The following is an 8,802-nucleotide window of genomic DNA, read 5'->3' as shown; positions in this document are numbered from 1 at the left end:
CTGTGACACTAGTTATAGATTCCGATGCTTTATTTCAGGTTTCCTGTATTACTTTGACCTTCTTATTGACGATGAAACACAGAAATTGCATCTTAATTAAATACAAAAGGCACAATGCCGACTTAAGTACAAGAAGACTGACTCTTCTTACTGTCTATGTTTTGAACCATTCCTGTGACACTAGTTATAGATTCCGATGCTTCACTTCAGGTTTACTGTATCCCTCTGACCTCCTTATTGACGATGAAACACAGAAATTGCATCGGAATTAAATACAAAACGCACAATGTCGACTTAAGTACAAGAAAACTAAGTCTTCTTACTCTCTATGTTTTGAACCATTCATGTGACACTAATTATAGATTCCGATGCTTCACTTCAGGTTTACTGTATCCCTCTGACCTTCTTATTGACGATGAAACACAGAAATTGCAACGGAATTAAATTCAAAAGGCACAATGCCGACTTATGTACAAGAAAACTGACTGTTCTTACTGTCTATGTTTTTAACCATTCCTGTGACACTAGTTATAGATTCCGATGCTTCACTTCAGGTTTACTGTATTACTTTGACCTTCTTATTGACGATGAAACACAGAAATTGCACCTGAATTAAATACAAAAGGCACAATGCCGACTTGAGTACAAGAAGACTGACTCTTCTTACTCTCTATGTTTGAACCATTCCTGAGACACTAGTTATAGATTCCGATGCTTCACTTCAGATTTACTGTATACCTCTGACCTTCTTATTGACGATGAAACACAGAAATTGCATCGGAGTTAAATCCAAAAGGCACAATGCCGACTTAAGTACAAGAAAACTGACTCTTCTTACTGTCTATGCTTTGATCCGCTCCTGTGACACAAGTTATAGATTCCGATGCTTCTCCTCAGGTTTACTGTATCCCTCTGACCTTCTTATTGAGGATGAAACACAGAAATTGCATCGGAATTTAATACAAAAGGCACAATGCCGACTTAAGTACAAGATAACTGACTCTTCTTACTGTCTATGTTTTGAACCATTCATGTGACACTAGTTATAGATTCCGATGCTTCACTTCAGGTTTACTGTATCCCTCTGACCTTCGTATTGACGATGATACACAGAAATTGCATTGGAATTTAATACAAAAGGCACAATGCCGACTTAAGTACAAGAAAACTGTCTCTTCTTACTGTCTATGATTTGAACCATTCATGTGACACTAGTTATAGATTCCGATGCTTCACTTCAGGTTTACTGTATCCCTCTGACCTTCGTATTGACGATGAAACACAGAAATTGCATCGCAATTAAATACAAAAGGCACAATGCCGACTTAAGTACAAGAAAACTCATTCTTCTTACTGTCTATGTTTTGAACCATTCCTGTGACACTAGTTATAAATTCCTATGCATCACTTCAGTTTTACTGTATCCCTCTGACCTTCTTATTGACGATGAAACACGTAAATTGCATCGGAATGAAATACAAAAGGCACAATGCCGATTTAAGTACAGGAAGACTGACTCTTCTTACTGTCTATGTTTTGCACTATTCCTGTGACACTACTTATAGATTCAGATGCTTCACTTCAGGTTTACTGAATCCCTCTGACCTTCTTATTGACGATGATACACAGATATAAAATCGGAATTAAATACAAAAGGCACAATGCCGACTGAGGTACAAGAAGACTGGCTCTTCTTACTGTCTATGTTTTGAACCAATCCTGCGGCACTAGTTTTAGATTCCGATGCTTCACATCAGGTATACTCTATCCCTCTGACCTTCTTATTGACGATGAAACACAGAAATTGCAACGGAATTAAATTCAAAAGGCACAATGCCGACTTATGTACAAGAAAACAGACTCTTCTTACTGTCTATGTTTGAACCATTCCTGTGACACTACTTATATATTCCAATGCTTCACTTCAGGTTTACAGTATTCGGCTCACCTTCTTATTGACGATGAAACACAGAAATTGCATCAGAAGTATATACAAAATGCACAATGCAGACTTAAGTACAAGAAGACTGACTCTTCCTACTGACTAAGTTTTGAACCATTCCTATGACACTAGTTATAGATTCCGATACTTCACTTCAGGTTTACTGTATCCCTCTGACCTTATTATTGTCGATGAAACACAGAAAATGCATCTTAATGAAATACAAAAGGCACAATGCCGACTTCAGTACAAGAACACTGAGTCTTCTTATTGTCTATGGTTTCAACCATTCCTGTGACACTAGTTATAGATTCCGATGCTTCACTTCAGGTTTACTGTATCCCTCTGACCTTCGTATTGACGATGAAACACAGAAATTGAATCCGAATTAAATAGAAATGGCACAATGCCAACTCAATTACAAGAAGACTGGCTCTTCTCACTGTCTATGTTTTGAACCATTCCTGCGACACTAGTTATAGATTCCGATGCTTCACATCAGGTATACTGTATCCCTCTGACCATCTTATTGACGAAGAAACACAGAAATTGCATCGGAATTAAATACAAAAGGCAAATGCCGACTCAAGTACAAGAAGACTGGCGCTTCTTACTGTCTATGTTTTGAACCATTTCTGTGACACTAGTTATAGATTCCGATGCTTCACTTCAGGTTTACTGTATCCCTCTGAACTTCGTATTGACGATGAAACACAGAAATTGCACCGGAATTAAATACAAACTGCAAAATGCCGACTTAATTACAAGAAGACTGACCCTTCTTACTGTCTATGTTTTGAACCATTCCTGTGTCACTAGTTATAGATTCCGATGCTTCACTTCGGGTTTACTGTATCCCTCTGAGCTTCTTATTGACGATGAAACACTGAAATTGCATCGGAATTATGTACAAAAGACACAATGCCGACTTAAGTACAAGAAAACTGACTCTTCTTACTGTCTATGTTTTGAACCATTCCTGTGACACTAGTTATAGATTCCGATGCTTCACTTCAGGTTTACTGTATTACTTTGACCTTCTTATTGACGAAGAAACACAGAAATTGCATCTTAATTAAATACAAAAGGCACAATGCCGACTTGAGTACAAGAAGACTGACTCTTCTTACTCTCTATGTTTGAACCATTCCTGAGACACTAGTTATAGATTCCAATGCTTCACTTCAGGTTTACTGTATACCTCTGACCTTCTTATTGACGATGAAACACAGAAATTGCATCGGAGTTAAATCCAAAAGGCACAATGCCGACTTAAGTACAAGAAAACTGACTCTTCTTACTGTCTATGCTTTGATCCGCTCCTGTGACACTAGTTATAGATTCCGATGCTTCTCCTCAGGTTTACTGTATCCCTCTGACCTTCTTATTGAGGATGAAACACAGAAATTGCATCGGAATTAAATACAAAAGGCACAATGCCGACTTAAGTACAAGATAACTGACTCTTCTTACTGTCTATGTTTTGAACCATTCATGTGACACTAGTTATAGATTCCGATGCTTCACTTCAGGTTTACTGTATCCCTCTGACCTTCGTATTGACGATGATACACAGAAATTGCATAGGAATTTAATACAAAAGGCACAATGCCGACTTAAGTACAAGAAAACTGTCTCTTCTTACTGTTTATGATTTGAACCATTCATGTGACACTAGTTATAGATTCCGATGCTTCACTTCAGGTTTACTGTATCCCTCTGACCTTCGTATTGACGATGAAACACAGAAATTGCATCGCAATTCAATACAAAAGGCACAATGCCGACTTAAGTACAAGAAAACTCATTCTTCTTACTGTCTATGTTTTGAACCATTCCTGTGACACTAGTTATAAATTCCTATGCATCACTTCAGGTTTACTGTATCCCTCTGACCTACTTATTGACGATGAAACACGTAAATTGCATCGGAATTAAATACAAAAGGCACAAAGCCGACTTAAGTACAGGAAGACTGACTCTTCTTACTGTCTATGTTTTGCACCATTCCTGTGACACTACTTATAGATTCAGATGCTTCACTTCAGGTTTACTGAATCACTCTGACCTTCTTATTGACGATGATACACAGATATAAAATCGGAATTAAATACAAAAGGCACAATGCCGACTGAGGTACAAGAAGACTGGCTCTTCTTACTTTCTATGTTTTGAACCAATCCTGCGGCACTAGTTTTAGATTCCGATGCTTCACATCAGGTATACTGTATCCCTCTGACCTTCTTATTGACGAAGAAACACAGAAATTGCATCGGAATTAAATACAAAAGGCAAATGCCGACTCAAGTACATGAAGACTGGCTCTTCTTACTGTCTATGTTTTGAACCATTTCTGTGACACTAGTTATAGATTCCGATGCTTCACTTCAGGTTTACTGTATTCCTCTGAACTTCGTATTGACGATAAAAACAGAAACTGCATCGGAATTAAATACAAAATGCAAAATGCCGACTTAAGTACAAGAAGACTGACCCTTCTTACTGTCTATGTTTTGAACCATTCCTGTAACACTAGTTATAGATTCCGATGCTTCACCTCGGGTTTACTGTATTCCTCTGAGCTTCTTATTGACGATGAAGCACAGAAATTGCATCGGAATTATATACAAAAGGCACAATGCCGACTTAAGTACAAGAAAAGTGACTCTTCTTACTGTCTATGATGTGAACCATTCCTGTGACACTAGTTATAGATTCCGATGCTTCACTTTAGGTTTACTGTATTACTTTGACCTTCTTATTGACGATGAAACACAGAAATTGCATCTTAATTAAATACAAAAGGCACAATGCCGACTTAAGTACAAGAAGACTGACTCTTCTTACTGTCTATGTTTTGAACCATTCCTGTGACACTAGTTATAGATTCCGATGCTTCACTTTAGGTTTACTTTATCGCTCTGACCTTCTTATTGACGATGAAACACAGAAATTGCATCGGAATTAAATACAAAACGCACAATGTCGACTTAAGTACAAGAAAACTAAGTCTTCTTACTCTCCATGTTTTGAACCATTCATGTGACACTAATTATAGATTCCGATGCTTCACTTCAGGTTTACTGTATCCCTCTGACCTTCTTATTGACGATGAAACACAGAAATTGCAACGGAATTAAATTCAAAAGGCACAATGCCGACTTATGTACAAGAAAACAGACTCTTCTTACTGTCTATGTTTGAACCATTCCTGTGACACTACTTATATATTCCAATGCTTCACTTCAGGTTTACAGTATTCGGCTCACCTTCTTATTGACGATGAAACACAGAAATTGCATCGGAAGTATATACAAAATGCACAATGCAGACTTAAGTACAAGAAGACTGACTCTTCCTACTGACTAAGTTTTGAACCATTCCTATGACACTAGTTATAGATTCCGATACTTCACTTCAGGTTTACTGTATCCCTCTGACCTTCTTATTGACGATGAAACACAGAAAATGCATCTTAATTAAATACAAAAGGCACAATGCCGACTTCAGTACAAGAACACTGAGTCTTCTTACTGTCTATGGTTTCAACCATTCCTGTGACACTAGTTATAGATTCCGATGCTTCACTTCAGGTTTACTGTATCCCTCTGACCTTCGTATTGACGATGAAACACAGAAATTGCATCGGAATTAAATACAAAAGGCAAATGCCGACTCAAGTACAAGAAGACTGGCGCTTCTTACTGTCTATGTTTTGAACCATTTCTGTAACACTAGTTATAGATTCCGATGCATCACTTCAGGTTTACTGTATCCCTCTGAACTTCGTATTGACGATGAAACACAGAAATTGCACCGGAATTAAATACAAAATGCAAAATGCCGACTTAATTACAAGAAGACTGACCCTTCTTACTGTCTATGTTTTGAACCATTCCTGTGTCACTAGTTATAGATTCCGATGCTTCACTTCGGGTTTACTGTATCCCTCTGAGCTTCTTATTGACGATGATACACTGAAATTGCATCGGAAATATATACAAAAGACACAATGCCGACTTAAGTACAAGAAAACCGACTCTTCTTACTGTCAATGTTTGAACCATTCCTGTGACACTAGTTATAGATTCCGATGCTTCACTTCAGGTTTACTGTATTACTTTGACCTTCTTATTGACGATGAAACACAGAAATTGCATCTTAATTAAATACAAAAGGCACAATGCCGACTTAAGTACAAGAAGACTGACTCTTCTTACTGTCTATGTTTTGAACCATTCCTGTGACACTAGTTATAGATTCCGATGCTTCACTTCAGGTTTACTGTATCCCTCTGACCTTCTTATTGACGATGAAACACAGAAATTGCATCGGAATTAAATACAAAACGCACAATGTCGACTTAAGTACAAGAAAACTAAGTCTTCTTACTCTCTTTGTTTTGAACCATTCATGTGACACTAATTATAGATTCCGATGCTTCACTTCAGGTTTACTGTATCCCTCTGACCTTCTTATTGACGATGAAACACAGAAATTGCAACGGAATTAAATTCAAAAGGCACAATGCCGACATATGTACAAGAAAACAGACTCTTCTTACTGTCTATGTTTGAACCATTCCTGTGACACTACATATATATTCCAATGCTTCACTTCAGGTTTACAGTATTCGGCTGACCTTCTTATTGGCGATGAAACACAGAAATTGCATCGGAAGTATATACAAAATGCACAATGCCGACTTAAGTACAAGAAGACTGACTCTTCCTACTGACTAAGTTTTGAACCATTCCTCTGACACTAGTTATAGATTCCGATACTTCACTTCAGGTTTACTGTATCCCTCTGACCTTATTATTGACGATGAAACACAGAAAATGCATCTTAATTAAATACAAAAGGCACAATGCCGACTTCAGTACAAGAACACTGAGTCTTCTTACTGTCTATGGTTTCAACCATTCCTGTGACACTAGTTATAGATTCCGATGCTTCACTTCACGTTTACTGTATCCCTCTGACCTTCGTATTGACGATGAAACACAGAAATTGAATCCGAATGAAATAGAAAAGGCACAATGCCGACTCAGGTACAAGAAGACTGGCTCTTCTTACTTTCTATGTTTTGAACCATTCCTGCGACACTAGTTATAGATTCCGATGCTTCACATCAGGTATACTGTATCCCTCTGACCTTCTTATTGACGAAGAAACACAGAAATTGCATCGGAATTCTATACAAAAGGCAAATGCCGACTCAAGTACAAGAAGACTGGCGCTTCTTACTGTCTATGTTTTGAACCATTTCTGTGACACTAGTTATAGATTCCGATGCTTCACTTCAGGTTTACTGTATCCCTCTGAACTTCGTATTGACGATGAAACACAGAAATTGCATCGGAATTAAATACAAAATGCAAAATGCCGACTTAATTACAAGAAGACTGACCCTTCTTACTGTCTATGTTTTGAACCATTCCTGTGTCACTAGTTATAGATTCCGATGCTTCACTTCGGGTTTACTGTATCCCTCTGAGCTTCTTATTGACGATGAAACACAGAAATTGCGTCGGAATTATATACAAAAGGCACAATGCCGACTTAAGTACAAGAAAACTGACTCTTCTTACTGTCTATGTTTTGAACCATTCCTGTGACACTAGTTATAGATTCGGATGCTTCACTTCAGGTTTACTGTATTACTTTGACCTTCATATTGACGATGAAACACAGAAATTGCATCTGAATTAAATACAAAAGGCACAATGCCGACTTAAGTACAAGAAGACTGACTCTTCTTACTCTCTATGTTTGAACCATTCCTGAGACACTAGTTATAGATTCCGATGCTTCACTTCAGGTTTACTGTATCCCTCTGACCGTCTTATTGACGATGAAACACAGAAATTGCATCGGAATTAAATACAAAATGAACAATGCCGACTTAAGTTCAAGAAAACTGATTCTTCTTACTGTCTATGTATTGAACCATTCCTGTGACACTAGTTATAGATTCTGATGCTTCTCTTCAGGTTTACTGTATCCCTCTGACCTTCTTATTGACGATGAAACACAGAAATTGCAACGGAATTAAATTCAAAAGGCACAATGCCGACATATGTACAAGAAAACAGACTCTTCTTACTGTCTATGTTTGAACCATTCCTGTGACACTACATATATATTCCAATGCTTCACTTCAGGTTTACAGTATTCGGCTGACCTTCTTATTGACGATGAAACACAGAAATTGCATCGGAAGTATATACAAAATGCACAATGCCGACTTAAGTACAAGAAGACTGACTCTTCCTACTGACTAAGTTTTGAACCATTCCTCTGACACTAGTTATAGATTCCGATACTTCACTTCAGGTTTACTGTATCCCTCTGACCTTCTTATTGACGATGAAACACAGAAATTGCAACGGAATTAAATACAAAAGGCAAATGCCGACTCAAGTACAAGAAGACTGGCGCTTCTTACTGTCTATGTTTTGAACCATTTCTGTGACACTAGTTATAGATTCCGATGCTTCACATCAGGTATACTGTATCCCTCTGACCATCTTATTGACGAAGAAACACAGAAATTGCATCGGAATTAAATACAAAAGGCAAATGCCGACTCAAGTACAAGAAGACTGGCGCTTCTTACTGTCTATGTTTTGAACCATTTCTGTGACACTAGTTATAGATTCCGATGCTTCACTTCAGGTTTACTGTATCCCTCTGAACTTCGTATTGACGATGAAACACAGAAATTGCACCGGAATTAAATACAAAATGCAAAATGCCGACTTAATTACAAGAAGACTGACCCTTCTTACTGTCTATGTTTTGAACCATTCCTGTGTCACTAGTTATAGATTCCGATGCTTCACTTCGGGTTTACT

The sequence above is a fragment of the Schistocerca serialis genome, unplaced genomic scaffold (assembly GCF_023864345.2).
Source record: "Schistocerca serialis cubense isolate TAMUIC-IGC-003099 unplaced genomic scaffold, iqSchSeri2.2 HiC_scaffold_1417, whole genome shotgun sequence".
NCBI lineage: Eukaryota > Metazoa > Arthropoda > Insecta > Orthoptera > Acrididae > Schistocerca > Schistocerca serialis.
Note: the sequence above shows the minus strand (reverse complement) of the source record.